Below are 13060 nucleotides of genomic sequence, written 5' to 3' on the forward strand. Positions count from 1 at the left end.
TCACGATAATTTATTTCTAAGGGTTTTCGAGGTTGCTGATTTCATTTTCATGTGATAAAGCATGAAATTTTTGCAGTGAAAAATTAACAAATTTCACCCTGAACCCTTATTTTTCACATTTTTGGGGGTAGTGAATTTTGTTTGATTTCGATGAAACAGTCCAGTGTGCTAAAAAAACTAAAAATTTTCATGTCATGTAGCATAAAAATCCATTGAAAAAACGAAAAATTTCACCCTCAACCTTTGATTTTCCCCATTTCCAAGGGTAGTGAGGTGAAAATCAAGTTCAAAAACCGACTCAGCGACCCAAAAAGCCATTGTATACCAATTTTTGTCCAAATCGGTTGAAAATTGAGAAAGTTATTTCAATATGCACACATATGATACAAAACCAGAATGGGCCCGACTTTTTTTTGTACATATATGATCCAATACCAGTCAACCGGTTAAAGAAATAATGCTTAAAAAAATAAAAAAAATTGTTCATACTCGAACAAAACCGGGCGTCGATGTTCTATTGAGAATGAGAACTCTGGCCAAGTTATAACATTTTTTTGATATCACTACCCCTAAAACATTTCTTGTACCAAATGAATGATCATACCAATTACATTTTCATAGGATGTGTCTTGACGAAAATCGTTTTATGAATGTATATCAACCCACTTTTCAGTACAAACTATGTCTCTAAAACCATTTGGTCATATTTTCATTGGGAAAAAGTTGAAAAAAAAAAATAACCCAACCATGTATTCAGATCATTTATTTCCATACAGAAAACGCATCTTGGCTGTTATTCGAACTGCGGCACATCCAGGTGGTCGAGCATTGTCAGAATTTACAGACACTAAGAATATCACTTTCGTTACACAACTACTCGACATACGCCATTAGAATCTCGTTTCTCATTCTGGCCACACGGGGCACGGATGATACTGGTCGTATTCATGAGTTGATCGTTCTTTCCGTCTATTCCTGAGCTCATTTCTACGGAAGCCCCCTCATCAGGTTTTTCTGGGCGACACAATACGTTGGGTATAATTGTCGCAACAACCGCGACCACGTAAACAATTGTTATCATTCTATTATCGAAAATGGATTTCACAAACATCATTTTGATGTTTGTTCCCGTTTGATGTCGACGTATTGAAAAAAATCGTATATTCTATTTACGTGCATGCACAATTTAAACTGAACCGTTGTATGATTCCAACGCGAATCTATAAGCGCTTTGTTTGCCTTCAATTACTGACGACTCTCTGTTCTTGCCTATTTATACCAAGTTCCGGACATTCCGAAGTCGCCTTTCAACCGCATCGCGATATCTCACGGACTTGAAATATCTCTGCATGAGTAATCGTGAAAGTAAATAAAATGCGAGCGATAAAACATTGACGATCGCATACGTAAGTGTAGGCCATAAGATCAACGAGATAAACGCGTGCTTGAAGCCAACATTTGCAAAAAACATTTAAACATTTAAACATTTGCTGCTCATATATACTTTCAGCATCGGTCGTGTCAAATTTTTCTCATAGACGACCAATATGCACCGTAAGTTCAAGAGTAACGTCGCCTGCCATTTCAACGATATCTACATGAGGATTTGGGGTGACAAGAGCTCGTAATATCAACCGACGCACTGACCCATAATGTAGTGATTTACGAACAGTCAAGCTTAAATTTGAAATATTCTGCAAAATTAATGTGGAAATTAATAAACAAATGAATCGGATACGCGAAAGCATAAGTGCCTATGAACTGGAATGATCGAAGCGGTTTTCTTGCTTCTTAAGAGACCTCATCGATCGTCAGATCCATTGTTAGTATTGGGAGCAAGCGGAGGGTGAATAAGAATGCCTTTGAGTATAAATTATCAAGGAAATACTGAATTTTTATATTTGTCGATGACCGTTGTCATAATATCGAGTAGAAAAATATACTTTAATTTATGGACATTTCCATACAAAATGGGTCACAAAATTGAAGATGATTTACAATAAACTTTATTGTTTGGTCGCATTTGGATAGAATGGCATAGATACGCTAGGCTGGCAGCTGGCTTATCTCGCGGTCAGTACTTTGGTTGTAAAATAAGATATACGCGCACAAACATGTATGACGACGCGACGAAAGCTCTATTTCGAGAAGCGAGTTTCTTTCACTGAAAATCATAGAAAAAAACGGTTTTAAAGGAGATTATGCGTTACTTGTGAATCGAAAAAGCGACTGAACTTTTTTGCAAAGAAACGATTAAAATTTATTTTTGTGTAGGATTATTAGTGGTTATCGTGTAGTTTTGGAATGTTTCCAGTCGAGTGTGGAACGAGTTGTTTTGAATATACTATTGTTTAAAAAAAAAGAAGTTGAATGTCAGTTTGAATGAAGAAAAAAAACGTATCGATTGAAATTATATGTTCTGATTCTTTTATATTTGAAGTTGAATCGTTTTCTCATCATTCACCCTCTTTCTCTTAATTCAATAATATATTAATATAAAAAAAATCTATATTTGCAATTATTAAAATGATGTGTAACTTATTTTTTGAGATTAATAAATTTTTTATATAATGATAACAGTTAAAATACTTTCGTTGTAAAATCGTCAAGCAAAATGTGATAACAACATTTTCTATTTATATGCGTATGCATATCTATATTATAAACTAGCTGGCTCATAGTGATGTCAAACCTTCCACCGTTTATGTCGTTATTCCTCGTTAACCTCAAATAAGTGTTTTTCTTTTTCCATTCCCAAGTAATTTTCACCGGTAACAAGGCTTTCTCAAGATATCATTGATATCTAAAAACATTCCATTTTCTCAGTTTCCTTTTTGGCTCTTCAAAGTTGGGAGGATCCTATTTTATTAAATCCAAATCGTCGCACAGGAAGTGCGCCTGCCCTAAGAACTTATGTATAACCCTTCAAACAATATGATTTTCGTTCATTGTTTTCTCGACAATTAGACTGTAGATTCTATATGATAATTCCGGGAACAGATGCGCGGTGTATATTTCTAGCATATTTCAAAATTTCAACTCTTAAAGTTGAAATTTTAGATTTTCATTAGATTCGCGTGAACTTCCTTAACCGCCCAATCAACGAACAAATTCATAACCACAACGAAGAAGAGAACGTCGACTTAAGACGACGACTGTTTCCTGCTTAAGCAAGACTGTGTCGTTATCCTATGCTGTGTGTAAGTAAATGTACTTTTTTCCAGGGAATATTTTTCTTCTATTCCCATGACTCTATGTTGTACTACGTTTACTTGAAGAAGTCGTACAGAAGCCTTGACCAAATGCTTCCCGCCTTCTTATCGAGTGCTTACAGATCGTATAGATATAGGCTTGTGTTTGAAATGATTAGTTGAAAAAAGTATAGAGACATTGATAATGAATATCAATGGTCACTAGGGTGTGTCGAAAGAAATCGATATTTTTTTTCGGGCTCCATAATAGTACATTGTGTAACAAGGAGGCAAAGACACCACTTTTAACTCCAAGGAGTTACCAAAAAATACGACACCAAAAAATACGGCCCTGCAAAAGGAATACCTTAATTAAGGATGTATGTAAAAAATATCGACGTGTCAAATTTTTCATGAATTTGAAATATCCAATAGAGTTAATCACGCTGCATCGATTGAAAAAAAGAAAAAGATACTTAACCGATCGTTAAAAAGAAATATTTAAGAATTAAAGGCGCATTTAAATCCGTGTCATTTTTACCGGAAGTTGACAAAATCGAACTAAAATGATAAAAAAGTGTATGAATCGTTGTCAACGCACGGCCACAAAAAAAATTTTTAGAAACTTCAAAGTTTTATCGATTTTTTCACGCAAAAAAAACCCACTGTTTCGGATGTCGTTGTGGAGATATTTGGGGTTAACTTTTGACGTTTCAGCGGCGTTCTGTAGTTAGTACGTTGCCATATTGAACATGTAATGTGATTGGCTCGCTTGTGCTTAACCACAGTTATCAAATTATGATTCAAAATGGCATAGTTTTTTCATTAAAAATTATAAAATGCAAACAGAAATGATTCGCCATTGACATTTTAACATAAGACATAACCTTAAAAAATAAATAGATGTACCGCGGAATTGACCTTATATACATCCTTAAAGCGTTGCGTATATGAGAAGATCAAAACGAATAAAGGGCCACAGGCATTTATTCGCACGGTCATGTTTTCATAGTGAAAATATCTGCCGCAACCTTGCCCATTCTTATTTTTAAGATTACGCACCGATTCATTTTCACTATTTAATAGTTGAAAAATTTGATTTGAAACGTTGTGGTATAAGCAAAAGAAATTATGGTTTCACCCAGGTTGACCAACTATATTGCAGTGGATTGGCGTTGCGTATTGAAAAAAAAAAAGAGAAAAGAAAAACCAGTGCGGTCCCGCCACACTCTTCTACTCTCATATAGAACGGAAATAATATTATTTCACCCATGGCAATCGCTTTTAAGATAAAACCAAATAATTAAGAATTCACGGGTAGCTCAAATTCACTTTAGACTCGATTATTCTTAATGGCTTCATTTTAAACATGCAAACTGGAAGAAAACGCAATGAAAGAACAATCATTGTGTCAAAAGTATTTATCTTCAACCTAACCAATTCCTCAGAGGAATTTATAATTGATAGAGACCTGTTGAATTTTCCATGCCTAAGAAGAACAACTGAGGATAATCGGAGGTCTGAAAAAAGTAATGCTTACATAAACTTGCGGCAATGACCATTTGGATCCCTCCTCTGATCGATTGGGCACGATCCCTTAATCGAGTTGATGATAGAAACTATTCTTAATCCGGGTTGAAATTCCGGTTTCATAGTTATGCTCGAAGAGCCAACGATTATGAAAACCATTATAGACACGAGGCCGTAAAAAAATACGTTCCAGCACGGTATCTTTATTCTTATACTGATGAGATTTTCGTGAATATCATAAAAAAGAAAAGAGCTAATGGTTGGACGAGTTGAAACCGGTTTTTTTTCTTTCTGCTTCAAAATGTTTTAGCATGTTCGTAAGGATCTTCAATCGTACGTGAATTTACTAAATCATACAGTTGCAATGTCAATTATTTCGCGATCATTCTATATACGAATAGATAGCTCATGCAAGTCAAGTCGAATGAATTACTTCGCAAGCTGTGCTGCGCACTCTTCTGTCGTATATGTTGGTTTTTGGGCTCCATATGGATACGGAAATTGGTTAAGCTGCGCATAAATTTTACGACGCTTTGAAACTCACCGGATCAGCGAGTCCTTGGAAAAAGTATCCAAAGAAATCTTACTTAGTGGAAATATAAGTCTCCTGGTGAGCGAGGGAGACTCAAATCAAATCTCAAATAGGGCTTTTTTCTTGGGCTTGTTTCTATCAAATTTAATGGGTATGAACAGTGTAAAATTTGACGAAGATCTTGAAGAAAAATTAACCTTTTTTTTTTTTTTTTATTTTTTATTTTCATAGATCATTCGTTTACACTCCAAAGGAAATATATCTCAACTTTTAAGTGAAAATTCGAACGTTAAGTATTCGAAAAGAGCATAAATAACCGATTCACGAAAACTGTTCTAAAACCAATATACCCTCATCTTGTTAGCCGAGACGATCTTCTTGATTCGACCTTTTTAAACGTTTACTCGAAATCATTTTTTTTTTTTTGACCACGTTGACAGCAAAACGAAAAAAAAGAGTTCTTATCCTAGCAATTTGATTCAAAGAAAATCTTGTAGAGAAAGTGTATCTTTTCAACCAGACGTGACCATTTTCTTTAACTTGTTCATTTCTTTTTATATCAACAATTTACTGAAAAATTCTGTCAAATTTTGCTTTTTTTTCGAATGGTCGCTATTTTTTTCTCAACAATATGTTAAAAATCCCTTACATCTGGTTACAGCTAATGAATCATATTTTAAAAATCTTTTGAACTTCTCGCCTTGAAATGTTCCATTTTAGTTAATTTCAACATACAATTGTGCGAAAATATACCATTGAAAAAATAAAATATCTCCAGTACTTATAACACTTCAACTTCATGAGTAAGGGGAAATCGACCAATCTCCAGTAAAGATACACGGCCCGTCTTGACTCACTCTGCTGACAAAATTTCTTTTTAATACATGGCGTCAAGACGCTGCCACGTCTCTAGATTATACAAAAATTGTGTACGGAAATTTACATAAATTCATCCAATCAATTATCATTTATTAAATAAACATAAAACATCTAAAATTCCAATGTTTACATTGTTCATACCCCTTAACATCTCAAACTCTGAACTGGGACTCGAAGTTCATACCCAAAGTCCAGACTCAGAACCCTTTTGAGTATGATTTTTTTATTTTTTGTTTCACAACTAAAGAAATGATGTGTGCCATAGAGATGAGCGGAAGGAATAAACAAACGAAATGTTTATATAAATCATTTAATTGACTCAATTCGAGAGCATTTTTTCGACGACAGAGGAGCAAATGAGGTGAAATATTACTAGACCACAAAGATATTACGCGATGGCTCGGAAATCACCGTAGGCTGAACGCAATCTCCTTAGAATTTTATCAAAATCTCTTTTTCTTAATATTCTTTCCACTTTCCAGTGTTTATTTCTGTGAAAATTTCTTTTCTTTTATACATTTTTTATAAATTGGAAACAAAACTCATACAAAAATTTTTACATTCCAATCATCGTCTGCCACTGTAATCGCTAACATTCTTTTGAAGACCATCGCTGTTTGCATCACATTTTGAATGAGATTCAAAATGGTCGGAATGAGAATTCCGATGAAAATATTAGTACGAATGATCAACTCCACATTAGGACATTAATAAATATTTTATCTCGAAAGAACGGAGTTTTAATCAGTAGTCAATCTCTCCAAACAGGTTTATGGAGAGATTTTATACTCTTGGAAGTTCACGAAAGAAACTTGAACAGACGCCATTTACGTCATTATCAAAATACGAAAACAGACGGATTCATCGAACTTTTTTCCTATACCTTAGAAGTCTGCGCTTTCGGTGGAACAAAATAAACACACTTGGAAATTGTTGCATGGGAAAATTGGTGTAAATAATTTATTGCGTTGCACGCTCCGGCCCCGAAATCGTTATTGATCCTCTTAAAGGGTTTACTTGCACATATGTATTGTTGTTATAGGAAAACCTTCGGAGAAAACAACGTAACGATGTCTTCGGATCATATAATATTTAACCGAAATCGTATCCTCATCGTTTGACCAATTGTCGTTGTTGTACTCGAACTCCAGGGCATCTCAAATGGTCGAATAACATTGTTAGGATTTGTGGACACTGAACGTGTCTTCTTGGCTACATAACCACTCGACAGATACCATTAGAATCTCGTTTCTCCTTTTCTCCACACGGGGCACGAACGATATTGTTTTGATTGGAAAATCCACCGCTCCTTCCACCTCCTCTTAAGATTATATTCGCAACAAGACTCTTCTCAGGTTTTCCAGGACGACAGAAGACGTTGGGTATAACTGTCACCACAACCACGATCACGAAAAAAATCGTTGATATTCTCATGTCGAAAATGGACCTCACAAACTGCATTTCAAACTTCCTACGCGTTTCAAGTCGAGGTATGGAAGAAAATTGAATTTAAGCTCAACCGGTGTTTGTTCCAGCGCGGATCTGTAACCGCGTTGTTCGCTTTCGATCACTGACAACTCTCTCTATTCTTAACCATATTTATACCGAGTTCCGGACATCTCAAAGGCTCATTATTATATAGCCACATGGATATCGGGCGAACTTGAAACATTTCTGAGGTCTAATTATACATATATATAACTATGGACTATCTGCAAAAACATTTAAACATTCGCTGCTCGTACCCTTCGGCATCGGAAATGTCGAGCTGTCGAGCTTTTCTAATAGAATGCTAATACGTTACGCGTAAGCTCGAGTAACGTCGCCTGCTAGTTCAACGATATCCTTGACAAATGGCCTCGACACACTGACCTTCAATGCGATCAGTCATTTATGTATTGTCGAGGTTGAAATTACGAAATTCTACAATATTAACGCGAGAAAGATAAATAAACTACATGACCTGTGATAGCTGCCTATGAGCTCGCAAACAATTGAGGGGCTTTGTCGCCTCTGAAAAAGCCTCACGAATCGTCAAATTTGTTATTGGCATCGGTAGTAACAGCAGGCTGCATAATATTGTATCCGCCGAACGAGCGAACGAACTGCTCTGCTGGCAATTGATAAGAAGCGTCGTAAATCGATCAAATCGTCATAAGAATGTCTTCGGTTTTAAATTAACAAAAAATTTCAACATGAGTCATGATAACATTTTCAAAATAAGACCCGGCGCCATCGTCCGTTAGCATCCCTGCGATATCGATGCACGTTTCTCGGCGCGTTTATAATATTCCTCTTGGTTCTTCGCCTCGGCCTGTCAGATTCACCGTTTTCGTGGTTGTCGTTAGGTTCGCCATCGATCGTCAGATTATCCAACGAAGTTTCAACGCTCGTTTGCCCTCCCAACTGGCTACATTTTTCCACAGATTCAACTTCCTCTTTGATATTCCCTTTTTCATCCTTCAGACTCTCCTCAATCGAAATTACCTCCATTATCCCGATCCCCCAAACCGAATGGAAGAAATGTGAAATTCAACTATTCCGTATATTCACGCCTTCAGGACATGAATATTCGATCGCTCAATACTGTCACCCGAAGGAATCGTGGATCGGTGTGTTGACGACGTTTCTTGTACCGACTTCTTTGCTACACTCACAAATATTATCGGAATCGACTCGTTGGAGGAAGATCTTTATCTAATCTTACTTTCGCTTTCGCATATCTCTAAAAAACGTTACGAATGGCCACCGATCGATTTCATTCAAATTTGCCGCTTGAATTTGCCGTGTTTTTCTATAGTTGAAAAATCAATCTTTCGAACTTATAAACTGTGAGGTTACCTCTCCTGAAGAGTACTGATCAATCATCAAATTACGATCTCATCGGAAGCAAGCCTGATTCCATTTCTCCACACCTCTGTATAAACACCGTTCTCGAAATATTTCAACTCTCCGTGGGTGCGCGCGCGCGTGTGTGTGTGTGTGTGATTGTGTCTAAATTTACCGCGCGTGCATGTATAAACGGTGTTTAAATTCCGACACCAGCGATTTTTCGTAGCGATCTTTCCAGAATCCAGATAAAGCAAAGGGAATCGAAATCGTATAGTTTTCAGATTCTCCAAAGGTATGGAATTTATGGGTAAGAAAAAGGTTGTTGCTTTGGTTTTACAGCAACCGCCGTAAATCGAGGGAAAAAAAATCGAAAAGAACGTTGTTCAGTAAAGTTCGTGTTAATTAATAAAAAGACATGCGCAACGCGTAAAATTGGTAAAAATGGAAATATACGATTGTGATAAGTAAAACAAATGAGCTCGCAAATGTTTTCGAAACGTGTGTTTAATCCTATTTATATTTTTTCCTTGTAGACAAAGTTTTATTCATGAAAATGCGATAATGGCTATACAACGCAACCAAACAGGAAATTCAGCTATGGAAATAAGTTTATCCACTTAACTTCTTCCTCGGTAAAAACGCAACGGATGCAAATTGTTCGACGACGAAATATGTGTGCGAGGAAACTCGAGCAGGCATTTCCTCAGGCGATATCTTCTACTCGTTCATTTCGGCGTCCAGCTTTGTCGGTTGAATTTCACCCCCACCTTCCTCTCTTATTGCTACCTAGAAAAAAAAATATATAAAAACGATCTTTAAGGAGGGTGGCTACGTTCGTCAAATTGATAAGAAATTGATCAAATTTGGTGATAATGTTCTTCAACATCAAGTGCGAAGACACCATTTTTTTCAAAATTTTCTTCTGCTTAGTTATCGAGTAATTACGCATTAAAGCAGATTTCTTATGCCCGGAATGTATACCTATATATATGGAAACCCTATGCTGATACACGTGAACTTTAATGATAAATTACTCGATAACTGTGTAGAAGAAAAATCTTAAAAAATTTGTATTGTCAAATTTAACTCTAAAGAATATGTTCACCAAATTTTATTAAATTCTTATCATTTTGAAATTTTTAATGTATTTTACATGGTTTAGCATGGCAACATTGTATCGTCCCTAGCCACCCTCCTTAACGTCATTAGTGGAAGCGAAAGAGAAAAAACGAATGAGGACTCTTATAGAGAGGGGACACCATTCCTGTATTTTCTTTGGCCACGTCGACCGTGAGACCTTCGGTGTCTAGGAATTAATCTGAAAATACTGATATCCGATCTTCACCGATTGTATCGCCCATCACAAGTTGACCAGTTTCAAAATCCACAATGCCATGAAATGCGCATACAAACTGTTGCAATTGCAACGAGTAGAGCGGTACCGCCACAAAAGATTTGTATGTTTTCCAAATATTTGTTTTCCAAAATAATGAAAATTTTCAGATAATGAATTATCTGAAAAATGGCGCAGTAAAATTTTGTTCTATTCAAGAAAGTTGCATCACATATTAAAATATGCACGATTTTCGTCTATTGATTCCGATGGAATATTATTGTATAACATTGAGAGGAAAAAATATTGAAGAAAATTTTAATAATGCAGAATTAGATGACGTATGTAAACTCCGACAAATCAAAGTATCATATTCGTATAAAATGATGCAAAGTAATAAAATTGCCTCATAAGTCAAAGTCTTACGGTGGCAGCTCTAGCTCGAGCATACAAATGTGATTGGCAGCTCGAACCATATTAAGGAGGGTGGATCGTAACGATACAATGTTGCCATGCTAAACTATGTTAAAAATATTAAGAATTTCATAAAATTTGGTAAATGTATTCTTTTACAATATACATTTATTCACTAAATTCACGTGTATAAGCATAGAGTTTACATATATACAGTTATACATCTCGTGCATGAGAACTTCGATTTAACGCTCAATTATTCGATAACCATGTGGTAAAAAAATTTGGTAAATATTTAGAAGTGCGGCTTTTCCCAAAAATGGTGATAAATTTTTTTTTCATCTAGACTGCTTCAATTGGTCACCACTAATGATATTCCGTCGGGGGAGGCTAGCATTTTCCATAACAACCATGAGTTATGGGGTTTTGTAGTTGTTGGAAAAATGCGGGGAATATTGGAGTATATCAGACTATTATTAAGAGTTCACATTAAGGCAGGTGAACACACACACTCACACACACACCCGTGCTCGGGCGCGCGCACGCACGCACGCACACACATATCAAAGGTGCTCTAAACCCGCCCAGCGATACCACACATCCATTGAAAGTGTTCTAAACCCACACGACGATTCCGGACACACATCGAAAGTGTTCTGAACCCACACGGCGATTTCGCACACACACATCAAAAGATGTTCTGAATACACACACGCGATGTTCATACGAAATCGGTGTGGTATCACTGGGCAGGGTTAGAACACCTTCAATGTGTGCGGTTCCGGACAAGATGTGTGTGTGTGTGTGTGTGTGTGTGTGTGTGTGTGTGTGTGTGTGTGTGTGTGTGTGTGTGTGTGTGTGTGTGTGTGTGTGTGTGTGTGTGTGTGTGTGTGTGTGTGTGTGTGTGTGTGTGTGTGTGTGTGTGTGTGTGTGCCTGTTGTGAACTCTATTCAAATATACCATATTTCATCATATTTTTCCAAGAACTTTAAAATCCCTATAACTTATGGTTTTTATGTGGAATGTCAGCCTCCCCCGACGAAATTTTATTAGTGGTGACTAATCGAAGCAGTTCGTGTAAAAAGAAAAATTCTTGCATCGATTTTCGGAAAAGCCGCACTTCTAAATATTTATCAAAAATTTGAAAAAAATTGCATTTGTATACTTGATGCCAAAGAATGTTATCACCAAATTTGATCAAATTCTGATTATTTTGATTTCGTAATCCACCCTCCTTAATAAACGAGTGCTATAACCATGCGAATATATCAAGAGATTCGGTAGAATCTTGAGACAAGTATATATATTGAAAGCCCTGTCGTCTCTTGGTGTGCACACTATCGAATAAATATGAAACGTCATGAAAATTATTGCCATTGAAAACAATGCAAATTCGAGTAATACTAACACATTCTTGTAATATTGAGTGTACGGTTGAAACCATTTTTAAGGGTTCAACCTTTTCCTGCAGAGTGTCACGCGTAAGTGACGCCCTTTTACTTCAAAATATTATTCTATCTGGAGACTTTTGCACAAGATAAGATAAGATAAGGTTGCCAAACGCGAATGGCACATTCATTTCTCAAAATTGGAACCAGTGGATCCAATATGGCAGATGAAAAAATGAAAAATATCGCTCTAGTTTAGAAACATTTTTATTGAACGATCCACATGATAAAGGTGCATTTTTTATCGTAAAAAGCAGTATGAAGAGGTGAAAATGAGTGGCGCACGTCGACACAGAAATGGTTAGCTTTCGGTTTGGCTATAAGAACAAGTCTAAAAGGATGAAAATTATGACGCGCCTCCTAGGGCGCAGAAGCAGTTTTTCCGAATCTTTTGCTTTTCGAGCCTCCACTTCGGGCCCGCGATTTTGAATTTTGAAAAAATACAACGAATTTATCAAGAGTCTCCGTCATCATGAATTTCGAAAAATAGCATTTCCTGAAAATATTCGATTGCGTCTGGCTTGAACAGAAACTGAAATGGATGTGTGAAAAAAATGTATTTTGGCCATAAGTTTCTAGATGAATAGCAGAAATAATCTCGAATTACACACGATGAGAAATGTTACGAAAAGCACTTCTATACACTGGGTTTCAAAAATCAAATTGCCATTGGCTTTTTTTTTGAATGTCGACGTTGTAGGCCAGCAGACATCGAATTCGGCAAGCTCAAGAATGCTCGACACCAGAAGAAGCTTTTACTGTGCTTGAACGGCTCATGGGATTTAGAATTATTTGATTTTATTTTTAGATATGTTCTGAAAGTTATTTATACGCTATAAATTATAACGGAAGAATAAGCCAAAAGCTATCGTTTCAATATTTTTATCGTCAATACTCCAAA

Source organism: Venturia canescens, chromosome 4 (genome assembly GCF_019457755.1).
Source record: "Venturia canescens isolate UGA chromosome 4, ASM1945775v1, whole genome shotgun sequence".
Taxonomy (NCBI): Eukaryota; Metazoa; Arthropoda; class Insecta; order Hymenoptera; family Ichneumonidae; genus Venturia; species Venturia canescens.